Source organism: Rattus norvegicus, chromosome 3 (assembly GCF_021556685.1).
Source record: "Rattus norvegicus strain SHRSP/BbbUtx chromosome 3, alternate assembly SHRSP_T2T, whole genome shotgun sequence".
NCBI lineage: Eukaryota > Metazoa > Chordata > Mammalia > Rodentia > Muridae > Rattus > Rattus norvegicus.
Window position 1 is genome coordinate 87,910,524 of NC_141536.1, and position 27,794 is coordinate 87,938,317.

General features: G+C 44.2%; 1 long non-coding RNA gene across 1 annotated transcript; it reads right to left on the bottom strand.

Moving 5' to 3' along the window:
• Nucleotides 1–905: 905 nt before the first annotated feature.
• On the bottom strand, nucleotides 906–27,389 carry LOC147995603 (uncharacterized). The gene is made up of 4 exons (XR_015684518.1): nucleotides 27,241–27,389; nucleotides 7,717–7,901; nucleotides 6,044–6,160; nucleotides 906–4,349 (listed from the first exon to the last, which is right to left on the bottom strand). It is a non-coding gene; the product is annotated as an uncharacterized LOC147995603 (long non-coding RNA).
• Between the last annotated feature and the right edge of the window lie 405 nt (nucleotides 27,390–27,794).

Consider the following 27,794-nt stretch of genomic DNA (forward strand, 5'->3'; position numbering starts at 1 on the left):
CTCTAGCTTGTATGAAGTTAAGATAAAAGTAGCCAGCACACTGCCATTCCTGTGTGTGTGGCACTTGGGATAAAACCTAGGGTCTTTTCCATTCTGGGCAACTGTTTTACCACTGAGGCCCATCCCTAGCCCAGTATCTACTTCTTTTTTTTTTTTTATTCTTTTTTTTTTTGGAGCTGAGGACCGAACCCAGGGCCTTGCGCTTGCTAGGCAAGTGCTCTACCACTGAGCTAAATCCCCAACCCCGTCTACTTCTTTTAATAAAATTTCACTTATAATAATGTGTCTGTGTGCATGTGCATCTGTGTGTGTGTGTGCATGCGTGTGTGTGTGTGTGTGTGTGTCTATGTGAGTGTGGGAGCACATGTGACACAGCATGAGTGGATGAGTGGGGAGGTTACAGGAGAACCTTTGGGTCAGTTCTTTTCACTCTGGGTTACAGGGATTGATTACCTGATGGACCATCTCACTGGCTTCAGTTCAACTTGTTGTCCTTGCTACTGGGAACAGGAATGTTTCTCATCAGGTCCGATAAATGCTGGTGCTTCCCGATAGTGGGCATTGTGTTGCTTCCTAATGATGAGCAGAAACTGGATCTACTGGCCTGAAAAGGTGGCAAGATATATAAACATATACTGCATTTCCAAATCTCTCCCTCTCTCTCTCTCTCTCTCTCTCTCTCTCTCTCTCTCTCTCTCCTCTCTTTCTCTCTTCTCTCTTTCTCTGTGTGTGTGTGTGTGCACGCGCGCGCGTGCACACGTGCATTTTTTTCTTTTCTTTTTTTTTTTATTAACTTGAGTATTTCTTATTTACATTTCGAGTGTTATTCCCTTTCCCGGTTTCCGGGCAAACCTCCCCCCGCACGTGCATTTTTAAAACAAAGAAACTTACTTTAAGTCTGCAGATTTGTTTTTACTTATTCATTTATTTACTTATTCATTTACTCATCCTTATGTATGTGTATACATGTATTCTCAGGTGTGCACATTCCAGAAATGGTGTCAGACTGCCTGGAGCTGGCGTTCCAGAGAGTACGAGCCGCCTCACATGGGTGCTGGGAATCAAACTCCAGTCTCTGGAAATCCAAGCTATCACTTCAGCTCTTACACTACCAATGCGAGTCTTCTTATTATAGTGACGAACATTAAAACAATAAATAGTACAATAACACCACGATCATTTGAAGGAAACCGTGACGGGGCTGTAGGGAGAGATGGTCTCGGACTGTTACTACTGAGGATCCTATGGCAGAAAAGAAGCATGAAAGAGGAGACAAAATTGCTACTTTCTGCAAAATGGAAATATTATTTATGGTAAAAATTAAAATGGAAATGTGGAAATTAGCATCCTAAGTTATAGCTATAATATTATAATGAATATGGAAAAGTTATACAGGAGTGTGGAAAAATTAAAATATTGATTTAATTACGTGAGTAGAGCTCGGGCAATTTTTGTCTAAGATTCTGTGGCTATTTCGATGTTGTTTTTCCTAGCAACTCTTTCAAATGGGAGCTCAGTATAGCTCCTGGCGCGCAGATGCTCAGTAAATGTCAGATGCTGCTGCAGACACTTTATTTTCAGACCAGCTTCCCAAGCAGCTTCGTGTTCGTTCTTGGACTCCTTCCAAGCGCCATGGCTCCTCACAGCGGCCTCCATGGTTCCTCTCTACACTGCTGCGAGGCTGGTCAACAGTCTTGTCTATAGAGGTGTCTAGTCCTGTGATGCTAAACTCACTGCCTAGAGCATGGCAATACTGAGAGGTGGAATCTAGCCTCAGTTATCCCAGTGACCCCTTGTAAGCACAGAGATCTCTCTGAGAGGGAGGCAAGGCTGGGTGGAGATGCCATGCCGATGGGGGAAGGCTCAAGCAACATCATGAGCCAAGGACTATGGGCAGCATCTGGGAGCTGGAGGAGGAAGGAACGGTCTCCCTTGAGCAGTAGGATGACCCCCAACAATACCTGTGTCAGCTGCTTTTCTCCTTGCTAAGGGAAATGTCATACAAAGAAGCAATTTAAAGAAACAAAGGTTTAATCCAAGCTTACAGTCTGAGGGGATACAGTCTACCATGGTGGCAGGAGCTTATAGGCTGGCTGCTCACATTGCATCTGCAGTCAGGAAGCAGAGAGTAAACAGGAAAGCAGGGGTGGGGGCGAGGAGGAAGCGGGGAGCCCAGTCACACACTTCCTATGGCAAGGCTCCACCTCCTAAAGGTTCCATAACCTTCTCAAACAGGGCCACAGCTGCAAACCAAGCACAAATACCTGAGCCTGTGTGGAACATTTCACTTTGAACCCACTCCTGATCTCCTGCGACTCATTTCAGACAGGCTGTGAGAACTTAAAATGCTTTGTTCTTTCAAACTACAAAATCATAACAATCTTTTACACGACCCATAGCAAACGGATCAAAAGGCTGGTTAAAACATGTCTTGGTATTCCAGTTGCCTATATAATTCCTTTTTCCATGACTAACATTAAGTGCCACACTGTTTTCTGTTTGAATTCCTGTGTGACAGAATCCTAGTTTCTTCTCAGGCAGATGGATGCCCGGGGAACCCTCTAGACAAGGTGTATGCTCGAGAACACAACAGCATACACACATATTTACATATGTACAAATGACAGAAACAAGGAAAACGGGAGGAAATGAAACAAAACATTAGCGGTGGTAGAAATACTAACTTGTTTTACGCCTCGGGCTTTTGAGGATTTCTCCAGATATCTCTAACAAGCAGATATTACTCTGATGAGGAAAAAACATAACTTTAATTGGTTAGAGATGAGACAGTCTAAGTATTTACACCATTCTCTGGCACTGCAGAAGTCATCATGAGGGCTAGAGAGGTGGTGGAAAGGTTTGTGGGAGGACGAAATTCTGAGTAGGGCCTGGAGACATCGGAATTTGAGGACAACAGCAAGCAGAAGGTGTGCCTGGTGGGTGCTGATGTAAGCTGAGGAAAAGATTGTGCTTTCCCGGGTGTGGTGGTTCAAATGAGAATGGCCCCTGTAGGCTCATATATTTGAATACTTGGTCCCTAGTTGGTGGCACTGCTTGGAACGGATTAGAGGGAAGAGTATCACTGGGGCCTGGCCTTGAGGTTTCAAAAGCTCCTGCAGTTCCCAGTTAGCTCTCTCTGCCTCATGCTTATGTCTCAAGATGTAACCTCTCAGCTACTGTTCCAGCTCCTGCCTGCCTGCCTGCCTGCCTGCCTGCCTGTGGCTGTGCTCCCCGCCATGACAGTCATGATCTCCAACTCTGTAACTATAAACCCCACATAACACTTTTAGAAGTTGCCTTGGTTTGGGTGTTTTATCGCAGCAATCGAAAAGTAACGAAGATACCAGGCTAATCAATAAACCCAATTAACTTAAAGGAAGAATCCTTAGAGATTATAAAAAGATTACATGGAAAATGTCAAAATGTTACTATCATGGATAATTAGTGTTGGATACTGTGCTGGTGTACTCTGTGCAGTATCTAATACTGCATTATGTATCATTCCCCTAAATTCTTCCAAACAACTTCAGGAGGAACATTCTAGAATTATCTTATATATGTAGATGAGGAGTAAAAAAAGATGTTGGGTAATTTGCCAATAAATAGTTGAATCTGGATGTGAATTTCCAAATCATTCCAAAGCCTGTGCTTCCAAAGTAGGTCAGAGAAGCAGGTGAATAAAAATGCCCGAAACCTTGTAATATCTATTGATTTTTTATTGTGGTGTAACAAATCACCACAGATTTAGCAGTTTAAAATACCCATTTATCACATTGTTCTGTTGTTCTGAGGTCTGGGTGGGCTCATGCAGTTTCTCCTGATTCTCACAGTCTAGAATCTCAGCAGTGGTCAGACCAAGCTCTTATCTGGAGATTGCAGGGGAAATCCATTTCCCAATGTGTGTGTTGTCACTCAAAGTCTTCCCTTGTGGTGTAGGGATAAGAGTCTTGTTTCTTTCTAGCTGTTGTTAAATGCTTCTCCCACTTCTAAGTTCTAAATTCTTTTGATATTCACTGAGTAAGACTCCATTCCTTTCCATGAGCCCCGCCCCATTCCACACACAGTCTTCCTTTTGCTGTAGACCATGTGATTGGGTGGCATCTCAGCCTGTGAACCAATTCTGTATTCCAAGGGGAGCAGGTTATACTCCTGGGTCATTCTTAGCCCCCAGGGAGATTTTTGATTTTTGTCTTGGTGAAGAAGAACGGTTGGAGTTTTGATTAAAGAACATAATTGTGGAATGGTGGCTTTGAAGAGACTGCGGGACATTCGTGTCTAGAGGATCTGAGGTGAGGCAAAACTGAAAGCAAAGATGCCAAGAGGGCGTTCCGTAGCTGGATTGGGCCGAGCTGAAAAGGGAAGCCAGATGGGAAAGAATTAGCCAGTGAGACTTCCGTGGGTTTGGTGATTCATTCTGCAGGACTCTTGACCTCTTGGAACACTTTCTCACAGTATGTCATCTGACCCTCATAACGCACTTTCAAGGCAACTCTCTCTGGCTGACAAATGAGGAAACTTGCAAGTCTGGTGTGCCTCCAAGGTCAGACTATAGACCTGTGGCCAAAGCCACAATGGGATGGGCCCATTCTTTCTGGATCTCAGTACAAGGACACTAAGTAGCATGGATTTGTGGTCCCACTGTCATGGTCCTCTGGGTTCCTATCATCTACCCTTGCTTGGCCTGGGCTAATTCGTCCCATCCTAAGAGAAACAACTAGGGGAGTCTGATTGACAGGTGTCTGTCAGAGGATAGAAGATGGGAGAGATTTCTCTTGGTCTGAACTCTGGCTTTCTGAGGGGATAGGAGGAGTAGCAAAGGAGAGGATAGAGAGACTCTCCTCACCCCTGTAAGGTGCGGAGAAGGGAGGATTTAACAAGGACTGGAACGTGCTAAGGGGATGGAGGGTGTGTGGTTCACAGAAGGAGTGTGGATGCTTGCTAATTATGGTGAGCTGGACTTAGAGCAGAAAAATGGGGCTCTGCAAAGACAGGAGATGGAAGCCCAGCTGCCCGTACTCCAGCAGGCAGAAACAGCCCTTCCAGGATTTTAGGAGTCAAAGGTTGCAGGTTTTGCATATGGGTATGTGTGTCCTGGAATACGTGCTTACTGCTCCTGAATCTGCTTTCACAACTGATTAATACTGATGAGAGCGCTCTTCCAGTCTCTTCCAGTGACCCATGGACAGGCAGCCAGGAAGTCCTAGAGGAATCCTCCCCCATCTGAGGAAGCAGCTACTGCCCCAGGCAGCCTGGCTCTCAAAATACTATAGGAAAAAAAAATCACTCCATTAAGAAATCGAGTCTGGTAATCTCAGGCCTCAAACACTTGCATTTTCTCCAGTCTGCCTGGCTGGGAGAAAGGCAGGAAGGAGAATTTAAAGTGGCATGTATTGATTGGCTCAGCTTACCAAAAGAAGGCCCTTTACCAGCTCTTCCAATTATAATTTACTCCATAGTGAAAAGGAAACCGGAGAGACACCCCCCCCCCCCCGGAGCTGCTTCTCACTCCCCGTGAATTATGACGTTGTTGTTTTTTTTTTCCTCAGCATTTCCAAAAGCTGCCTGGTGAAGTGCCGTTCCCTGCACCTGGGAGGAGATTGGTTGACGGACGCGGTGGCAAGTCACATTCCAGAGAACTGGGAAATTGGCAGAAGTAGGGAGTGAGTTGAGTTCACAAGGTTGACAACCTGTTAGTTAGCGTCAGGATGATAACAGGATTTGGTGGGAGCCTGACTTGGGCTCCAGTCCTGCCCCTGTCCCGTTCTTTGGTTCTGAGCACTTCTCATGTCCAAGCACTGGATCCTGTCAATAAAGGGACAGACCCGCTTGCACGTTGTGAAGACTCAAATAGATGAGGTCCTTCGGGTGCATCGGCAGGATTGAGCAGAGGTATCAGCAGCACTATGGGGGATTGTGACCCTATGTCCTCTGTGGGTGCTGGGTTACTGTTCCCAACAAATAGGAAGCCATGTCTTGAGTTCACTAAAATAATTACTGGATTAGAAAATGTTAGTTCCCCTTGCTTTGCATCGCCTCTTCTTACCTGCAATTTCAGCAGCTGTCTAAGTCCCTGTCTGGTGAGGGCTCGCTTCCTGGTGACAGATGGCCATGCTGTGTCTCCACACAGTGGAGGGGCTCAGGGAGCTCTCCATGGTCCCTCCTGTAAAAACTCCACTCACCAAACATGTCACATCCTCATTCTATCTTGGGGGCTAGGATGGTAATATGAATTTGGGGGTGTATAAACATTCATCCCATTACAGTTGCCAATAAGGCTAATAAATCTATTTTTAGGGTCCCTGAGACTCCCTTTCTCTGGATTTCATTTCTCTCAGCATTCTCAGGAAGAAAGTAATTACCTCCTGAGGCAGTGAATCACTAACAGTAGCATCTCAGGTGTGTGTGTGTGTGTGTGTGTGTGTGTGTGTGTGTGTGTGTGTGCGCGTGTGTGTGTGTGTGTGTGTGTACATTAGCACACACTGTGGGGGAGTAGGAAGGAGAGACAAGAGGGAGTGTTTTGGGATAGGGATTGAGTTGAATCTTCTGCCTTAGGACTTTATGACCTTCACAAGAATATTCCTTCAGAGATGTAATTAACATAACCAACAAAACTCCATGCTATGATACAGAAGAGAGAAAAAATGCAGAGAGCTACATTTTTCTCATAGATTTCTTCATGTGCACACTTGATGCTCCCCCCTCCACAGGTCTGAAGCCTCCCAGTGCATAGTTAACCAGGTCAACCACATGGGCACTCCAATAGGCTGTTTTCTTTTAGGGGTTCAAGCATGACTCAGATGACTTCTGTATTTAAGAGGCCTGTAGACCAACAGCTGAAATACACAGAGAGTTTTCAAATCTCTGCACAGTATAGACTACAGGCCTGGACAATGACTAGCTAGGAACTCGGAACTCATGTTGGCCTATGTGACTGGGACAAATAATTTCCCTTCCTGTGCCTTGGTTTTAAGTGACTAAATAGAATCAATCTTGAAGGACTCCTCCACACATACATTCTTTTGAATATTTACAATGGACCAAATATTTGGCAATAGATTAAAAAAGAGGGACTTAGGGGTTGGGGATTTAGCTCAGTGGTAGAGCACTTGCCTAGCAAGTGCAAGGCCCTGGGTTCGGTCCTCAGCTCCAAAAAAAAAAAAAAGACAAAAAAGAGGGACTTAGTCATACAAATCTAGAGTTGCACAGCCCGTGGCTGATGTGGCAGTAAGTGGTATAATAAAACCCAGGTGGGTTTTTTAAATTTTTTTGTTTTTGTTTTTGCTATCTCTTTTCTCTGCCACACTTAAAAGAATCAGTTTGTCTCAAGATTACACAATGGTCTTCAAGCAACACCTCTTTGTTGTAAACAAGCAAAGGCCAGGGCAAAAGGAGACGGAAGGTTATGAACAGCAGAGACTGTCTCAATCTATAGGGAAGTGATGACTTCCTATGAAGTCCTGAACTGAGGGTGTAAGCCTGAGTGTGCCAGAACTGTATCCATATAGCCACTTGACTTCAAGGTGGCTAGTAACTGGATTGGACTTGGGTCTGACCCACACTGTTGGCTGCAAACAAGCAAACAAGCAAAACCCAATTTCTGTAGTCCCACATAAACACATCCCTGGACCCTTATGGCCATGACAGCATTGGCCAGTTGGTTTCCTAATGGCTTACAGAGATGATATCTGTCTAGAACACACCTGAACACAAACTTACAGGCTGTAAACTCACGGATACACAAACATTGCTCTCTTGACTTCAGCTGGGTCTTTGGTTCACAGGCTGGTTCATCACATGGCACAGGCGCATATCAAACTCATTTCCCGTCAGTGTGCTTGGACGTCAGTGGACTGTGCTCTCAGGAAATGAGAAACCCGTTGGATAACTGGGTTTTCTGGCAGCTGAAAGGTGAGGCAGAGATGCTGATGATCTCAGATGCATTCCAATTACACTGCTCGAGTGGTTTCTTCACCCGAGGCTGAGAGGCAAAAGCCATATGCTACATGTGTGTCGGGTCAGCATCCCACAGGAAAGGATGGGAATGATGGAGAAGAGCTAATAAAAGGCTGCTTACAGAGGTATGGCAGATTAAGCAAACCAGTATGGGGTGAGGAAGTCCTTTGGGGCTGGTAGTATGGAGGAGCTGTTTTTATTAGCTGCACACACAAGATCCTATCCCTCCCAAACCCAAAGGAACAAAAACAACCAAATAGAACAAAGTGGGATGGGGCCGGGGAAGGAGCTATAGCCCTGCCTGGGCCTGTGTCATGATCAGAGCTGTTACACTTAGGGGGAACTGAATGACCAATGACTGTCCCAGCTCCTTCCTCCCATGTTTGTATCAATACTTGGTGCCTGCCTTTTGCTTAGTGCATTGGAGCCCAGACAAGGAAAGGGGCCTGCTGTCTGATATAGTCCAAGGGCTTCAGACTCCAGGGTATAAAGTGGGATAAGGGGGTGTGGTGTTATAATTTACAACACGAAACAGCTTCAGTCATTGTCCCTGTTCTTAGCATAGAACTCACCAAAACTTCCTGGATTTCTGAAGTTATCAGAGGGATAAAAATAAGAATAATAAACTTTTAGAACCCCTTGAATTTATGCTAATAAGGTGAATTTTGGAAAGCCCCTCTGGAAGAAGGCTGGTTGCAAGGGAGATGACCACTTGACCAGAAGTTTACCTTTCAACTTTCCCCTTGGAGAGAGGAGAGGGGAAAGAAATGAACAGGATTAACACTAGCCCAGGATTTAGTCAGACCCATGCAAGGAAGCCTCAGAAACCAAGCATCACGGAGGTGACCACAAGTAGGAGCCAGGAGGGAAGCATACCTGGACAGGCCACAGAAGCTCTGTGCCATCCCTAAACTCTGTCACATCTTTCTTTGGAGGTTCAAAGAATGATACTCCTAAAACAAGGTGATTTTTTTTTCTTCCTTTTGGTATGTTGAACAATTTTGTCAAACGGAAATGAAAAGTCTTCTGAAGAAATGTGAATCCAGATTCCTACCCCTCTGGGACTCCCCATCCCAGGACCAAGAGAAGCCTTCCTCAAATGCCTCTCACCCTGACTGGCCTAAGCAAGAACTGTGTGGCTTCCAGTCTTCTTACTGGGATGCCATTAGTAAGAAAAGAGACTTGGTCTGTCAACGCACCTGGACAAGTATCTGCCAGAGTGTTGCCCTCTGTCTCGGTCCCACAAAGAATGTGCAAACTGTTGTCTGTTTCATGGACCAAATGTAATCCGAGGCCATGATGTGTTCTCTAACCCAATTCAGCTCCTCCCTCTAGAATCATTTACTAGTCCCTTGATGATCCCCAACTTCTGCCTCGACTACAGAAAAATGGCGTCTACTGGGCAGGTGAGCTAATCACTCTGCAGTGGCCTTCAGTAAAACAATACACATCTGATTTTTCTCCAGAATTTGCTTTTGTTATTTTTATATAAATCATGGATCATCTGAGGACAGAGGGAAATTTCCCTCTTATCTCTTCTGCTCTTTTCCCTTCCTCTGTTCTTGTCTTGTCTCCACCTCCTCCTTCCCATCCCTCCTTCTCCCTTCTCCTTTTTCTTTTCTCTGTCTGTCTGTCAGTCAGTCAGTCAGTCTGTCTGTCTGTCTGCCTGCCTGCCTGCCTGCCTGCTTGCCTGCCTTCTCTTACTTTCCGAATGGCCATATGTCGCCAGGCTAACCTTGAACTCACTGTGTAGCTAAGGATGACCTTGAGTTTCTGATCCTCATCTTCCACCTCCCTAGTTGCTGGGGTTTGCATCACCATGTGCTCTATGTGATGTTGGGGATGAAAACTGAGCACATCCCCCGCACACTCATCTTTTCTACTCTACTGTGTGCCAGCTTTTTGTTGTTGTTATTTTGAAACAGGTTCTCTCTACATAGCCCTGGCTGGTCTTGAACTCACAGAGATCGCCTGCCTCTGCCTCCCTAATGTTAGAGATATAGGCCACTACGCCTGGCTTATGTGCTACTCTTGTATCACATAATTTTGAACCAAAATCTCATGGATAATCAACTTGAGAAGGTTCACTAATCACAGTTCCAGAGGCTTCCATCCATGGTTACTTAGCCCAGGCTTTTGTCCACGTTGTAAAGCCATGCACCATGGTGGGGGCAGGTGGTGAAGGAAGCTGCTTCCCTGGTAGCATCTGGGAAGCAAAAAGAAGGGGATGTCTAAGGGGGTGTTCTAGGTCCCAGTGTTCCTTTTTAGTGCATGTCCCCATATGACTAGGAAACTTCTAACTAAGCCCCATCTTTGAAGGATCCTCCTGTTAGTGCTAATGGTGGAGATCAAGCCTTCTACACATGGGCCTTTCGGGAACATTCCAGATCTAAACTATAGCAGGCTGGCCCTAGGCTTTGCCCTTCCAGATAAACTAGTGTTTTAATAGCCTGGCTTCTCAGGGCTGTTCTTACACACAGGCAAACTTGGGAGGGACTCGGGCTCCTTTGGTTAGAGACTCCTAGTCAGAATCAGAAACAGTCGCCTGGACTGTTGGTGGTCCTGGAGTAGACGATTACTTTGTCAGTCTGGGACCTGGGGAACAACAAAATCAGGGTGGGCAGGAGCTGCCTCTGGGCAGCAGAATGAACTCTATGAAGAGCAAGATTGAAAGTTAAATCCCAGGTGGGGAATCATTTTTAGAGGGGAAAGACACCAGGGTTGCCAGTTGGGGCTGAGTTTGAGGTAGGCTCAGTGTCATTTATTGTGTATCTGCTGTGTGCCAGACTCTGTATTAAATGTATACATCATCACAAACCTGCCGGGAAACCTGTGCTTTTCACCTGGCCGGTCTAAATGAGGCTCAGAGATTCTCAATGTCTTGTTAAACAAAGAACTAGCATTCAGACTCAAGATCACCCAGCTTCAAAGGCCAAATACGTTGACTCCAGTGGCTGCCCTTTGGATGCTACAAACTGCTTTTCACACACACACCCCTTGAACCTCCAGATTTTCTAAAGAACCTTTAAGGCGGGGATTAACGTTCCCAGACAGCATGTTTACCATAAAATCCTATCTGACACCTGTGGAAAAACTGGAGGTTTGGGCAACATGCAGCTGTTGTCTGAAACTGAGTGATAGCTGCTCCAGTTACATGGGAGATTTGTTCTAACCTTTGCCACAGTCCCCAGCCCTCTTTATTGTCCCCTGAACTAAGGCTGAGGATAAGTTGTCTTATCCTATCTTTTGCATTTGGTCCGCTCCACTGCTTTACGCTTGTGTGTGTGCATGCGTGTCGCGTGCCTGGATGTGCGTGTGTTTTTGGGTGCATGCGTATGTGTCTATGAGCATAGACACCATGACCACCTCACTAATGTTCCTCAGGAGTGGTCTACCTTAGATTTTAAAACTGGGTCTCTCTCTGAGTCCCAGGCTCACTGACTAGACCAGTCTTGGCCAGTAGGTTCCCTCTCCTCTCTGTTCCCCAGTATTACAAGTGTGTGCCACTGCGGCAGGTATTTTTTTCAGAGATCCTGAGGACTGAACTCAGGTCCTCAGGTTTTGAAGGAACGCACTTTACCTACCAAACCATCTTTGTAGCCCATTGATTTATGTTGTCTTTTTTTGGCTCCAGGAGGTGCTTAGCGCCAGTCTCCAACATACCCACTTCCCTAAAGTTACAAGATGACCTATTGGAATCTGAGCATGCATTGGACCTCCACCATGTGTGGACTCCTTCCTTTTCGATATTTACTTTCATCTTTTACAGTATACTTATTATTTCAATACAACAGTAATGGTTATAAATAATTACAAGTAAATTTTGCATGCTCTTTGGCCATGTGTGCCCGAAGCATTTCTCCCATAGGACCCCCAGACAGGTTTTAAGGACAGTGGTCTTAGTCCCTACCTTTTCAATATCTGTAGAAAGCATGGAAAATGCCTTCAGCTTTGCAGGCCTAGTCCATTGGTGATTGAACCCAATGGCTCATGTGCACTAAGCAAGCACTTTGGATTCTAGCCCCATTTAATTCATATTTTCTATTTAAGATGAAGTCTTACAAATTGCCTGAGTTGGCCTCAAACTCACTCAAGGGAGGCACTGAGGCACTGAATTTGAAATCATCCTGCTCCACCCTCCCAAACTGCTGGGATTATACACCTGTACCACCAGGCCTAGATGGAGGTTTTGGTGCTACTGTTGTTGTTGTTTTGGTTTGTTTTCTTTAATATGAATGATGGAGGTATTGATATGATCTATTGGAAAATTATTTCAAAAATCTGAATCTGAGCAAACCATCAAGTGCCTCTTTGAGACAAGCGAAGGAGTACACTATATGGTGGCTGGTCTTGAAGGGTGACTGGAAGACTCCAGAGGGTATAAAGCCATCAAGTCAGGGCTGCAGTGCCAGACACCATCACCCCACCAGCAACAAGGATTGGTTCTTGGGTTCACTACTACTGATGTGTGTGTTCCTGGGATAGGGGCAGCTTTGCTCTCATTAAAAGAGCAATCATTACACTTCCTCATTTCCATTCATCTCCTTCCTTCCCTCAGCCTGTTCCTGCTTTCCCAGAGAGAAGACCTTCCTGTCCTTCACCCCAGAATTCTCATTTGCCTTTGGATTCCCTTTGGTCCAGGGAGAGTCAGGATTTAATGGCTATACATTGAGGTGAGGGTATCAGTGGAGTGCATGCTCTAGTTGTGGTCATGACTTTCCTATACCCCAAAGGGAAACTGGAGCCCTGAGACCAGGCATCTTCTCAAGGGCTGGTCAGCCTCATGGTGAGAAGATCTACATGTGTGTGGGATTTCTGTGGTGGGCTGTTCTGTGTCTGTCCTTTTGTTTTTCCAGTGGTCAAGCTTGTAGATTTTTCCTCAAATCCTCAAGGAAGTCAAACCAGCCAGGATTGAAGCCAGTGAGAGAGGAAGTGTCCTCTGCTCAAGACAAAGGACCTTCAGTGCTAAAGCTGGGACTGTCAGGGCAAGGTTGGGTGACTAGAGATTCTGGATGGTGCTGGAATTCAGACCTCAAGAAATACTGTCCAAATGTACACAATGAGTTGGATTTAGGGTCTGTGGGAAGTCAGAGAGCCCTAGAGGAAGAAAATAGGTGCGGGCAGAGTTCACTGTGCTGTTTCTCCCTATGCTCCCTCTCACGGGCAGGAGAGACTAGAGAGATGGTGCTAGATCAGATCCCAGGGGAAGGGGCTACGGGCTGTGCTTCCTCAGAGGCACGCCTTCTGGAGCATCTTCACATATGACCCAGGTCTAAAACCCCTGAAAGGAAGGTTTTACAGACAAGGGGACCAGGGTTTGAGAGGCTTGGAACCTGCTAAGTGTCAGTGTCCCCCAGACAAAATGTGCTGGAGCCTGCCCTTGACCTCTGCTGTGCTAGCTTTCAGGGCCTGTGTGCGTAGCCACCTTTTCTCCAGGTGGGTTTTCTTAACACAGGGATACTTTCAAATCCTTACTGCTGGAACTCAGAAGCTGAGCTTTATTCAGTCTTTCTGTGCCCTTTGAATGCTTGATTTCCCACTATTGGTTGGTTAGGGTGTGTGGCTGAATGTAGGGAGAGGGGGCCAAATGTCAGTGTCTTCTATTTCTAACTTATTAACACCAGCTCAGGAGAGAAGGTCAGATCTGTCAGTGTAATTGAGGTGTCTGTGAATTTCAATTACCTTATAGAACTCCCCACTCCCAGACAAGACAGTCTATGGCTAAGTCTAGTCTAGAATCCAAGAGCAAGGCATGCTACCTGAAGCATATCTCAGCTCCTGTGTGGGGAGAGACAGAAAGTCATGTGCATAGTCTCACTCTTATTAAAATTAAAATATTACTTAAAATATTTGCTAGTATAAGTCACTTGACTTGTTGCTGTGACAAATGCCTCATCAACTTGTACAAGTTGTAACAAAAACAACCCAGGGGAGAAAGGGTTTATTTTGATTCACAGTTCAGTGTACTGTCCATGATGGAACGAATTCTTGCAGCATGGGCCTGAAATGGCTGGTCACAGTCTCCACAGCGAGGAAGCAGAGTGCTGAATTCTTAGTGCTCAGCCAACGTCCTCCTTTTTAAAGAGTTCAAGAGCCCCCAGCCCATGAACTGGTACTTTCCACATTTACAGTGTAGCTTCTTATTTCAATTAACCTAAGTAATAAGATAATCCCTCACGAATATGCTAAAAGATGATGCTAGACCCTGGCAAGTTGATAAGATTAGCCATTGTGACTGACCCTGGACTCTGACCTCATAGGTAGCAATGAATATTGCTAGTAAGAGCACCAGTGGAAGGGGAAGCCCTGGGTCCTGCTAAGACTGAACCCCCAGTGAACTAGACTGGTGGGGGGAGGGCGGCAATGGGGGGAGGATGGGGAGGGGAACACCTATAAGGAAGGGGAGGGGGGAGGGGGATGTTTGCCCGGATACCGGGAAAGGGAATAACACTCGAAATGTATATAAGAAATACTCAAGTTAATAAAAAAAAAAAAAAAAGATTAGCCATTGTAAAGAGAGAGACTGTAAGCAGGTGAGACTTTACTGTGCTCTACTACACTGTTGGTGAATCCCTTGGAGCAGAAGGTATTCCTACAGCTAAAGGAAATCCATCCACTCATTCAGTCACTCTACAGGCAATTATCAGATGTCCCTTATGGGCCAGGCACCCTGGTGGGTGCTGTAATGACGTGGAACTGAGACTAACTACAGCCTTTTCCTCATGGGGTTCCTAGGCCAGCTAGCCACTGACAGGTTTCTAGATAGCCACGAAGAAAGGTTGCACATCCCAGGAAGGTCACAACAGCCAAGATCTTGTATGTAAACCTGTGTGTGCTTGGGACTAGGGAGAGACTGGTTTGGTTCACAGAGCACAGGGAGGAACAAAGGAATACAGAAGGAATCTCTACAGAAAGGAGGGAAGGAGGGAAGGAGGGAAGGAGGGAAGGAGGGAAGGAGGGAAGGAGGGAAGGAGGGAAGGAAGGAAAGAAGGAAGTCCTTTGCTTTCCAGAATTAGACACTTGGAAGGCCTAAGGGTCAATGACAAGAAAATGTTAAAGCTCCCAAGAACAATACAAACTTGGGAGCTGGCAAACTAGGGCACAAATGACGAGTTCTGAAGTTCATCTGAGAGCTTGGTATGTGCTAGTGCATTTATTTCCTGGACATAGCTGTAACTCATCTCGAGGTGGGCTTTGGAGTATGGGAAGAACTTCAGAGATTATAGAGAAAAGCAGAGGACATGTTCTAGCGTTCCATGACTATGACAAATAACTGAGACAGTCACCTTATAAAGAGAAAAGGTCTATTCTGGCTTGCAGTTTTGGAGGCTGTAGTCCATGATTGGTTGCTTTGGAACCTGGGGTGAGGCAGCATATCTTGGTGGGAAAATCAGCAGAGCAAAACTGCTTATCTCATGTCCAGGAGCCAAACAATAAGGGGCTAAGGTTTAACCATCCCATTTATAAATGTACCTCCAACGGCCTAAGGCCTTCTCCTATCACCATCCCCTCAGCCCCACCTCCTACAGACTCCACTGATTCCCAAGAATGCTACTCTGAGGTCAGCCTTTACATGGACCTTTGTAGACACTTAAGGTCCAAAAGGCATCCCAGCAGTGGAATTGGCAGAGCAAGTAGAAACTAGAAGGTTGGCTTTGGGTAGGCAAATCTACTGGGTGACCTGTGTAAAGACAGGACAGAGCAAGCTGTAGTCTTTTCCTCTGCAGACAAGGGTGAGATCGGTGAGACAAGAACACATGAGCTTTGGGAGGCAAACAGATGTGTACAGCTATTTATGGCTTATTTCTTCTACACTTTCCTCTACTTCTGTGTCTTCATCTGCAGATAGACTTCAGCCTGACTTCTCCCTGCAGAGCTGCTGTGAGGGTTGGAGCTGGGGAGCTATGCACACAGGCTGTGCAGCTTTTTCCTTTGCAGTTATGGGGAGCACTTCCTCTTTAGGTGACAAAGTGAAAGACAGGTACTATTTGGGGAAAGAAGAAAACTGGGCCCTATCACAGCTTTTTGGATGTGTGAGATTTTTCCAGAAGCCTTCACAGGTCACATGCTTACGGCTAAAAGAACTACTCATGATAAAAGAGGAAAGACTTTCCCAAGACCAGTCAGGTAAGTCTCTGGAGCTAGGGAGTCTGGCTGTTGGGGTTATCGAGGTCCCTAGCAGGATGTTGTCTAAACCCAACACTTCAGGGAGGAGGAGCAGGCACCTCCCAAGCATCCCAACGTTTCAGAGGTGTTTTACAATAACTGGCACACAGTTGACTCTCCGCCTAAAAGAATTAACATTGGGGCTTTGGCAGATCATCATAACCAGGCCTGGTATGTGAGCAGCCATAGCCAGCCAGGTTCAAGGTGCCTTTCCTTAATCCTATCTCAAGCCAATAAACCTCTAATAAAAAGGAGAGGAGAGAAGGAAGTGAGATTTTTAAGGCAACATGAGTGGCTTAGTATGGCTGGTATCAAAATCATAGTCATCTACAAAGTTCATTTGAATTCATATTGTATTTGACTTTTTAAAACCTGTAACATGAATCTCTGATTCTCCAGGGTGTTATGCCAAGCTTGATTTCATTTAGTACCCACAACCACCCAGGATTCTAACATCAAAGGCATGGAGTCCTGATAGCTCCTTTGACAGCTTGAGCTTATCTGTAGTCAGTGCCCATAGTGAGCTGGATCATGAGAACCTCCGCAAGCTGGCCTTCATCTCATCTCATCTAGAAGCAGCAGCACCTAGCTCTTGAGATTGTAATGATGAAGTCTGGTTTTCCCTGTGAGACAAAAGAGGGCTTTTGGGTGCGGGTAGGTTGGATCCTTGCCACTTTCTGTGATCTCCCCAAAGAGCAGAAAGTAGAAAGTGGTTGTGTGAAGGGAAGGGATGAGCATTTGGCAAAAACCATGCACTCTACAGTTTAAAGAGATGACAGGATTGCTGTTTAGCATGGCAACAAGATATAAATAGGCGCTAATAAGTAAAATCGGGCTAATTGCTGAAAAAAGTACATCTCATAATAAGCCTGCTTTACATAAATGTTTGCACACCCTAAAATCGCTTAATACCTGTGGACTTTATCTTATCAGCATGGAAAATTGCTAACTTTGCCACTATTAGTGGTGGGATTTCAGGCAACTCTCTTCATTTGCCTGAGGCTCAGTTTCATTGGCCATAAAATGAGACTAATAATTAACCTCTTATAAAAATGGCCCAGATGAGGTAATGTGTAGGAAGGGCCTTTAAACACTGGGAAGCACTGTACTGAAGTGTTTAGCAGTAATTGTTATAATTGTGCACAGCAAGTATATATTTCAGGGGGTGAAAATGGTTGAGAACGTAGTTTGAAAACCACCCTTCAGGATGATCCAGAGGGCATGGGGCATGGTTCTGTAGGTAAAATGCTTGCAGTACAAGCATGAAGACTAGAGTTTGACCATGTGAAGACTTACAAAAACCCAGTGTGGTGGTGTGCATGTACAATCCCAGCACTGGGGATGAGGGCCCCTGGAGGTTGCTGGCCAGCCAGTCTAGCTGAGCCTTTGAGCCCAAAATTCAGTGGGAGACCCTGTCTCCAGAAAATAAGGTCAAGGGATTGAGGAAGACACCAACATCAGCCTCTGAGAGCACGTCCCCCAAGAATAATATAGAATCACTATATACTAATCCCCCCTTTTTAAAAATCTTTTACAGTGGCGTCTATAAATTGGAGGCATATAAGTGTTTCTGAAAGAAACCTGGATGGTTCAAGCTCATAGATTAAGGTAGGTCTCCTTATCTCCTTATGAATATATCTTCTGGGTAAATAAAAAAACCTAGATTAAAACAAGCACTTCATTGTGGATAAAAACAATATTCTGTGGGTTGGACTCAACTGTTCAAAATCTGACAAACATGGATTCATTATTTATATCTAGGGATTCTGCTTTCTGAAGCCATTAGTTCCCATTCAAGTGTTTTGTTTTTTTTTTTTCCTAAAAGCAACCAATGGCAGACCCCTGCTGGCCTAGAATGGTACTGTAGTACTGTATAGGGGAACACTCCAATTCCTAGTAATGGAGATTGGAAATATTGGCTAGAGATGAAAGAGTTGAGGTGTCAGATGCTCATGGTCCCCCCACCCCCGCCCTTCTCTTTCCGTGTGTGTGTACCTGTGGAAAATGTCGGGTATCTTTCCCAAATATTCATTCTGAATAAAGGTAATCGTTCTATGTGTGCATGTGGGTGGTGGGTGTATTATGTGCACTACATGCATGTATAGGCCTGTAGAGTTCAGAAGAAGCTGGATCCCAGAAGTTACAGGCAGTTATAGGGTCTTGGGAATTAAACCTGTGCCTTCCACAAGAGCATTTTTTACCATGGAGCCATCTCTGCAGTCTGCACCTTCTTTTTTGATACTGAGTCTTTCCACTAAATCTGAAGCTTGCTGTATCAGCTAGGTTGACTGGTGAAAGAGGTCCAGGGATTGATCCTTCTGTGTCTGCTCCCTTCCAGTGCCGGGGTTACAGATGAGGGACCTGGCCCAACATTTTATGTGGGTGCTTGGGATGTACACTTAGGTCCTTAGGCTTGCATGACAAGCACTTTATCCATTGGGCCATCTCCCCAGCAGTACCTTCCTCTATTTCTAGAAGTGCCTGTATTTGTCAAAAGTATGCTAGAGTGGGGGCAAGAAGAAAAGGCTGAGATTTTTCTTTAATGAAGGGTAGTTCTTTAAGGAGAATCATGGGTTCCAATCTCCCAGTAGGGCAGTTTGGGCTTGGATTTCTGTCCTCCTTCCTTCCAAGTGCTGGAATTAAAAACATGTGACTGCCCAGCAAGTATTTGTTTTTATTATTTTTAATTATGCTTTTTTGTGTAGTATGTATGAATCCCACACAGAAGCCCTAAGTGTTAGATTTCTTGGACACAGAGCTCAGTATAGGGAATAAATGGCAGGAGGGGAATGTGCTCTTAATCACTGAGACATTGTTCCAGCTCAGATAAACACATTTCCACAATACAATTGACTATTGCTGATTTTCTCTTCTAAAATACCTGCTTTGATACCCCACTAATAATTTACTATAGTAATGCTATTATCCATAACTATCCAATTAACCTAGTAGTTCATTTAACCTCTGTAGACTCTGCTTGAAATGTCTTGTTTTTTTTTCTGTCACAGCTTTGAAGAGCATCATAAAATGAAATGGTGAGCTCATTCAAATTTCAGGCCACATGTACTGTATATTCCTAATACTAAGTCCCCATGTACTCCTACATAAACATGAATAAAAACATAAATGTACATTCATACGTACGTACATATACAGATTAAAAACTTCAAATCCCTGCGCAACTGAACTTCACACCATCAATAGCTCTTGCCCACATCTGCCTATCAGTCAAGAACTCCAAGGTAATGTTTGCCTGTCCCTGAAGACAAAGGGGAGGAAGAGTTCAAGGATATGGGTGAGAGGGGGAGGAGAGAACAAGACAGCTGTCCCTGCAAATGGGACTATTTATTCTTTACCATTGCCTCATCCTCCTGTGGCATTCCAGAGGGTCTAAAAATCTCCTAATACCGCCCTGTGTCTCTTTTTTACACAGAGGGCATGAACTCTGTACCAGACAGCCTGTAACTACGCGGGGGAAGTTGTGATCTGGGGGGATCACACACATTTCTGTAAGATGAATAGTATCCTAACTGAATCACCAGCGCGCGCGCGCACACGCACACGCACGCACGAACGCACACGCACACACACACACACACACACACACACACACACAGATTTATCTCTGGGGTAAAAGAAAGGTGATACAAACACTTCACTTAAATTATAATGAGGTGGCAAAAATTACTTCCAAGAATGCCTTTCAGGGAAACAATTGTATGAGGTTGTAAGAAATACTCTGAGAGCCATTTGGAAGTAGGTGGGGTGAGACCTCAGGAGGGATAAGCTGGAGTAACATCAGATGCCTGCTAAATGGTCTTCAGGATGCGGTTAGGGCTTTTTGTTGAGTGTGGTATGCAAGTGCAGCATAGCTCCAGCAGTAAACACCCCAACTCTTCATCCTGCCTCCACCCTCTTCTTTAAATAAACGTTGATCTAATACTGAAAGAACAGCAGGTCGGAGGGGCACAGAGCCATTTTTCTTCCTGATGTGCACATATCTCCTGCTGGTATCGAGTGCACACTCTCCAGCGTTGCCCACCCACATACTGCTGCCTGGCACACCAAAGCTTGTGTCTAAAGGTTCTCTTGTGGCCTCACGGTTAGCATACTAGTAAAGACATGGGAACAGTTAATGGCCAATTCTGTTAGAAGCAAGAGAAAACCAATTCCTTCATTCCTTCTCCTCCTCTTCTTTCTTGTAGTATTGGGTCTGAATCCACACATTCTGGGCAAGTCCAGAATATGAAAGTAAACTCAAACTGGGGTAAAGGAGGCATGTTTGGAATATTCATAAGGTAGAACCCTTAAACAGGTCTGTGTGGTATTTAATTGACATAGAATAAGAACCCTAGCTGAAGCTTGGGTAAGATTTACTAAGATTTTACAATTACAGAGCTGGAAGAGGATAAAAAAATCTCCATCTTAGAGGGCTCTACCTTTATCTTAGGAGTATGCAGAAAGACATGGCTGCCGGAGACTGCACAGTCTGTTGGTGGGAAGAGTAAGGATGGGAGTTAGGTTTCTAAACTCTCTTCCCTGTTATTCTAGGGCAAACAGTTATCTCTTGGTAGCACCACTTGTTTTAGACATTCAGCTAAAGGTATCTTCAAGTTATCAGCATCGTGATATAATATCTGGAGAAAAAGAATATATCCACAAAATGTCTGAATAGCTATGTCAGGTGAGCAATTTTGTTAACACAGGAGCCAACAATATGAAGAGCTACAAAGAATAACCAAACACACTATCGCCTAAGTCCTTAGGTGAAACAGGTGTAAACGGACTGTGCAGTAGCCCGAGGGAGGATCTAAAGGCTGTGTGGGCTAATGTAAGGACTCTATCCACAGGATCTGTCAGTGGACTCCAATGATGGGTGACCAGCAGCAGCACTGTGACTAGTTAACAAAGGCTACTGTTCTTTAAAAGCGCAGTTGTGTGCTCCAGCACTATACTAGGTACTGGATATCGTCATCCTAACTTACTTCCTAAGTTAGGAAAGGACATAGTACTAGAACCAAGACTTGACTTTTGAAACCCAGGCTCAGAAGCAAGCCTCACTTCATTTTTCAAAGGCAGAAGACACATGCTATTTTCCCCTGGAGACATCACAGTAGCATTAAGCAGTAATTCCTATTAACTGTCCTCCCCTCCACCAACCCCCAAAAATCTAGGTCTCAATTCGGTTTTTCGTTTCATTCCATCCTCTGGAGACCCTCCTCTGCTGACAGATGCAAAATCAATTACATCACATTATCCGTCGGTGCTAGTTGTGTGTTTAACACAGAAGGTGGTTTCCGTGAGCAGAGATTTTGTTTTCTATGGTTACCTCTCAAGGGAAATAGAAATACTTCTCTGAAGAGGAACACTCCTCCATTGTTGGTGGGATTGCATACTGGTACAACCATTCTGGAAATCAGTCTGGAGGTTCCTCAGAAAATTGGACATTGAACTGCCTGAGGATCCAGCTATACCTCTCTTGGGCATATACCCAAAAGATGCCCCAACATATAAAAAAGACACGTACTCCACTATGTTCATTGCAGCCTTATTTATAATATCCAGAAGCTGGAAAGAACCCAGATGCCCTTCAACAGAGGAATGGATACAGAAAATGTGGTACATCTACACAATGGAATATTACTCAGCTATCAAAAACAACGACTTCATGAAATTCGTAGGCAAATGGTTGGAACTGGAAAATATCATCCTGAGTGAGCTAACCCAATCACAGAAAGACATACATGGTATGCACTCATTGATAAGTGGCTATTAGCCCAAATGCTTGAATTACCCTAGATGCCTAGAACAAATGAAACTCAAGACGGATGATCAAAATGTGAATGCTTCACTCCTTCTTTAAAAGGGGAACAAGAATACCCTTGGCAGGGAAGAGAGAGGCAAAGATTAAAACAGAGACTGAAGGAACACTCATTCAGAGCCTGCCCCACATGTGGCCCATACATATACAGCCACCCAATTAGACAAGATGGATGAAGCAAAGAAGTGCAGACCGACAGGAGCCAGATGCAGATCGCTCCTGAGAGACACAGCCAGAATACAGCAAATACAGAGGCGAATGCCAGCAGCAAACCACTGAACTGAGAATAGGACCCCCGTTGAAGGAATCAGAGAAAGAACTGGAAGAGCTTGAAGGGGCTCGAGACCCCATATGTACAACAATGCCAAGCAACCAGAGCTTCCAGGGACTAAGCCACTACCTAAAGACTATACATGGACTGACCCTGGACTCTGACCTCATAGGTAGCAATGAATATCCTAGTAAGAGCACCAGTGGAAGGGGAAGCCCTGGGTCCTGCTAAGACTGAACCCCCAGTGAACTAGACTGGTGGGGGGAGGGCGGCAATGGGGGGAGGGTTGGGAGGGGAACACCCATAAGGAAGGGGAGGGGGGAGGGGGATGTTTGCCCGGATACCGGGAAAGGGAATAACACTCGAAATGTATATAAGAAATACTCAAGTTAATAAAAAAAAAAATAAAATGTAAAAAAAAAAAAAAAGAAATACTTCTCTGGAGCTGGGAATGTGTGTGGTTTGGGAGCTGAGTTGACAAAGAGTGGGTCCACACCACACCTTATTTTTTTCTGCTGTGAAAGGATCTTAGCTATTTGCCCCCAACCCATCCAAACCAAATCCTCTTACTCCCGAACAATGACCCAATCCTAGAAATTTCCCAAACATCTGAAATCTGAGAATATGTGTCTGGGGTCCTTGAAGTTCATGGTTTCCAGATGGAGAATCTGGAAGAAGGCATAAAGGAGTAGGAGGTAGGTGGGTGAAAGATGGGGAAGCCTGAACTTTGGCTCACTTCTGACTGCCATGGTGTCTGCCAGCCAATCATGTGCCAGGCAAAGCAGCAGTCGTCCCTCTGGGACCCGCCAGTGATGAGGTGGGAAGCAAGTCATTATGAAACTGTCTTCCCCAGGCTAGTGATGGCCTTCAAATAACACAATGTAAAAGAATGCCCATGACTTGGCTCTCAAGAATGGAGTAAACATTCTGTGTGGGCTTTCCAATGATCCCACAAGTAGTTGTCCCCAGGTGACTGGTTCTTTCTCCACAGTTTTTCTGGGGAGGGCTTAATAAGCAACTTTAGTAAATAACAGGCAAATATATTTGGAAAAAGGAGGGATAGGTATAATTAGCACACATGCTCTACCTTCCAGGGCATTCTAATCTACCAGTTAACAAATAGAATTGGCTAAGTGTTGAGAAAATAATCATCTTTCATTTTTACCCCTTTCCTTATTCTTGGATTTTATTTTTGTCATTGTTTTGTCTTGTTTCTGTAAGCCCAGCCTGGGCTTGACCTCAGAATCATCACCTCTCATCCTGCCATGAATGGAACTGGAAAGTATGATGTAAAGTGGAATGCATTCAGTCAGAGAACAAATACTGTCATCTCACCTATAGGTAGAAACTAAAGAAGTCAAACTTGCAGAAAGAGAGCATGGAATAGAAGAACCACAGGTTAAAACTAAGAAATGAATCCTGCAGAAAAACAGGAGAATACAGGAACTGAAGGTAGAAATTAAAGAAATGAGTCTGAGAGGGGGGGTCGGGAGGGGGCAGGCGAGAGATGAATGGGGACCAAAATACAGTTATATTAGGAGGAATAAATTTTGGTCTTTTGTACCACAATAGGCAACTATAGTTTATAACAATCTGCTGCCCATTTTAACAGAAGATGCCCACTTCATTGCTATCAGTGATTTGTCATTTCTACCCAGAACCACCCTCCCTCCCATTCTCACCATGACCACTGTTTTAAGTATTGTCCCCTATGGTAGTTCTGGCCTCTTGGAATAGGTTGAATTTAATTCTAGGATAAAGCCTACACCTGGGTACAAAAGGTCTTTTAATGGGTGTAGAAAAAAATTAAGTTACTTTCAGTTAATACCCCTGACAACTCGATGTTATAATAAAATAGCTTGTAGCGAACAGCTACATCCTTGGGCGTAATGTTCTCAAAGTCAAGGAGGGGTCAGCCTCTTCTGAACCTGATCTCCTGGGACACAGGAATGTTTAAAAGTGTCCTGGTTTAGAGAAGCAAACAGAATCTCCTGTGGTGATATGCCTGCAGACTCATCTTACCCTGAGGTCTGAAGAAACCACCTCTGCAAGCTAAGTGGCACCCAGTTTATAAACTTTTTGGAGAAGGACATGAATCTGGAACCTTGGGCAGGTATTATCATTGGGAAAACATGGGTATTTTCCACCTCTCTCCTTGCCTGTTGCTGACTGTGTGGTTCTGAAGCAAATCATGATTTAATTTCTTCTATAAAAAGGTTGCAAAGAAATAATGAAAAATATTTAAGTAAAAGGAAGAGGGTTGGTGGACATTACAGTAAAGACAAAAATTCTGATTGTAACTAACAGCAAAAGGCTAGCTATGGAAAAATGCTTGCTGGTGCACAAATGGCGTGAAACTGCGTAACACAACTCTAAACATAACCAACGCAGCACTGATTCTCTAACATGTGGTATTCACTGGAAGAACGGACAGTTCTACTTGAATGTTCCTGGATTTGGAAAAAAAAGTTTGGGTCAGCAGATCAGGGTCAGGTTACTCCAAAGTCCTCAATGATCCACGAGAAATGAACTGAATCTTCATTCCAGGCTTTAGTATCTGCACTCCATCGGATTAGACGTCAACTGCCCTTTGGTTGATGGCTCCAACATAGAAGGTCAGAAATGGCTCTGCAGACAAAGTTCTACAGGGTGAATGCTATCCAACTCCATGTTCACTTTGCTTCTGAATTATTCTCCCAGAACTAGCCAACAGCTTCAACAGCTTTCTAGGCTGATATTGTGTTGACATAAGGTTGATTCTTGTAGGACAGACTTGGAGAAATAGAAGTGCAATCTGTTATTACAGGTTAATTATGTTACACTCAATTTGCAGAGAGGGTCTAGCTTCTTTTTATTATACTTCTGATTTTGTTGTAATGACTATTGCCTAAAATAAATGGCAATCGACAGAGGCTTAGGGATGCCTAAGTGATTTTTATAATAGCAGTATTTGTTGTTGCAGAATTTGACCTGTATTCTGGTTATTAGTTTTATTCATCACACTGAAAACTTGGCACTTATATTGTTCATGCCATTATATGCAAAGCACTGTAGCATGAAAGTCACTTATAAAGCTAGAGGGAAAACTTCTCTGAACAGAAGAGTCTCATGGAACAATGAACCCTCAGTTAAGGGGATGTATGTACATTTTGTTTAGCTAAGTGTTCTGGATTGTCAAAGGTCTATTCCTTTTAATCCCAAGGTTTTCTTTTTTCTTTCCTTTATCTTTCTTTTTAACCATCTGTGTTATAAGCGTTTAAAAAACACTTGCTCTACAAATACTTAGCTTTGAATATGTGTGGGCTGTGTACTGCTCAGTCATCATTTTAAATGTGCCATACTGGTACTCTTTTGGGACCAAGTGTTCTCCATAAATGAGATTTGAGCTCCTCTGGCCCACTTGACATTTTGTCTATTGCTGTCACTCTTTTTCTTCATTGACTTTGGTTTCTCTGGAAGTCTGTTCCCCTTCCTTAAATTCCATCTTCTGTAGACTTGAAAACTCGTTAAACATTTAGAATTGTGTGAGAAGTGAGAACAGACGTTCTGGGAAGCGCCCAATGGTTGGATGTATGGCCTTTTGCATGTTTGCTTCGGCATTTATTTCCACTGGGCAGAAGACTTGGCTGCTTATTTTTCACTTGTTAGTCATTTTTCTAAGAGTTGCACTTCTGCTAAGGGTTTCCCAGTTGTCTCAATTACTCATTTTCAAGACATTTATTTAGATTTTATGTTCATGAACTACGAATAAATGAAGTTATCAGATGGCTGAGACCAGGTAAATGGGTAACAATGGAAACCTCAAGGAGCATGAAAATTGTGATCCATTTTTATATGACCAATGGCATATTGTAGCCACCTCGGACACAGAACTACTAGCCATCTTCATGATACTTAATTAAACAATGGACTCTATCAGAGCTGGTTGACTCTGAAGAGTCTAAGTCCACAGTCAAAGCAGCACTGAACACCATCTCTCTGTGATTCCCTTATGTGTTGCCTTAAAATGAAGGAGGTAGCGGCAGTCTTCCATTGCACTGCTATCTTCAGTCCTTCTGTCATCCTGTTTTCCACACTATACAAAGCAAAGGCCCGATACTTACATCATGGCTGAACTGTATGGACAGAGTGCTGGGGACAACATGCTATTTATCAAGCTAGATGACTTGGTGTGGCCAAATATGAAGAGCAGACACTATACTCTGTTAGCCTTGACTTAAATCCTGGCTCTCTGCTTATAACATCTCTGAGCTATACAGTGAGAGACTGTACTATTAGTGCTTTGAGAATTAAATAGGGCAAACAAGGAGAGTCCCTGGCCCAGACAAAGAGCTAAGTGGTAGCTATTACTGTTAACAAAAATAAGTGTTTTAATGCTAGAAACTGCAATATTTAACAAACAGACATTTGGTGCGGCCACTGAATAACTTCAAGTGGTCTTGCTTCTCATTTATTTGTTGAGACATCATTCCTTCTTATTGAAAGGCTGGTAGCCTGACTTCCTGTTGAGCATATCTCACTCTGGCGCCTTGTGAAGACCAGGAGAGATTCCAGACAAGCTGCAATTTCATGTTTTTATGAGTCTAAAGGAAATGAGGCTACATGTAAGTAGAATCAAGAAACAATCAATTTTAAAAAGGAGCTGTCTAAAGGAAAGGCAATAGAACGAGAAGGATGTGAGCCATAAGATGTGGTATTGAGGGACTGGCCCTGGGGGCAGGGATGATAAACCTGATACACTGTGGTCTGAATGCTGAAGAATGCCAAGTGCTACAGTGCCTGGCAATGCCACCTACCGACTGCCCAGCGGAAGAGGTGCCCTCAGCGACTGGGAAGTGGTACATAATGATTGCTCCTAGAGACAGTATTATGTCCTGGGGCTTTAATCCAGCTTGGCTTACTGGATGACCTTGAGTGACTCCATTGCCCTGGTTTGCATAATTTTCTAAAGTTCTCAAAGTACCATGAAGAAAGGGTAAACGAAGAAACATCCGATAGAAGCAAATTAGATCAAGGTTCATGAACATACCTGCTCATAGCTTTTAGGATTTTGAAGAATTATGTTTTGTGCTTTTTGGAAAGGCTTTCATTTTCCAGATTCCATAGGGCTTCACACTGGGCTACTGATGTCCTAAGTACTTAAGTCCAGGTTTCAGTACAACTGCTGGCCTGTGTTAGAAGCCAGACTGAAATGAGTTTACTTACTACTTAATTCTCTTATCAATTATATTCAGATACCTTTAACGTTCCAGAGAGATGGTACTGCTGGTAACTTAACTATATTTGCCCAAGGGTGCTGGTTAGTTTTTATTTTAAAAGAACATTTGCCAAAAACTAAATTTTGACTTTCTTCCTAGTTAATCAAAGTCACAAAGCTGAAAAGATTCCAGGAATAAACACCTTATAATCTATCTCATTACCTAATCCTCTCTGGTCTACTCTTCCCCACCTTCCCAAAGTCTCCTGTGGCCCTTTAAGAGGTCAGGAGTAACTTAGGTCCCTCATCTCACCATCATCTCCAGCATCACCACAGATATGTGTACGCATATACATATGATTATCTTGGATATTTATACTTAGCAG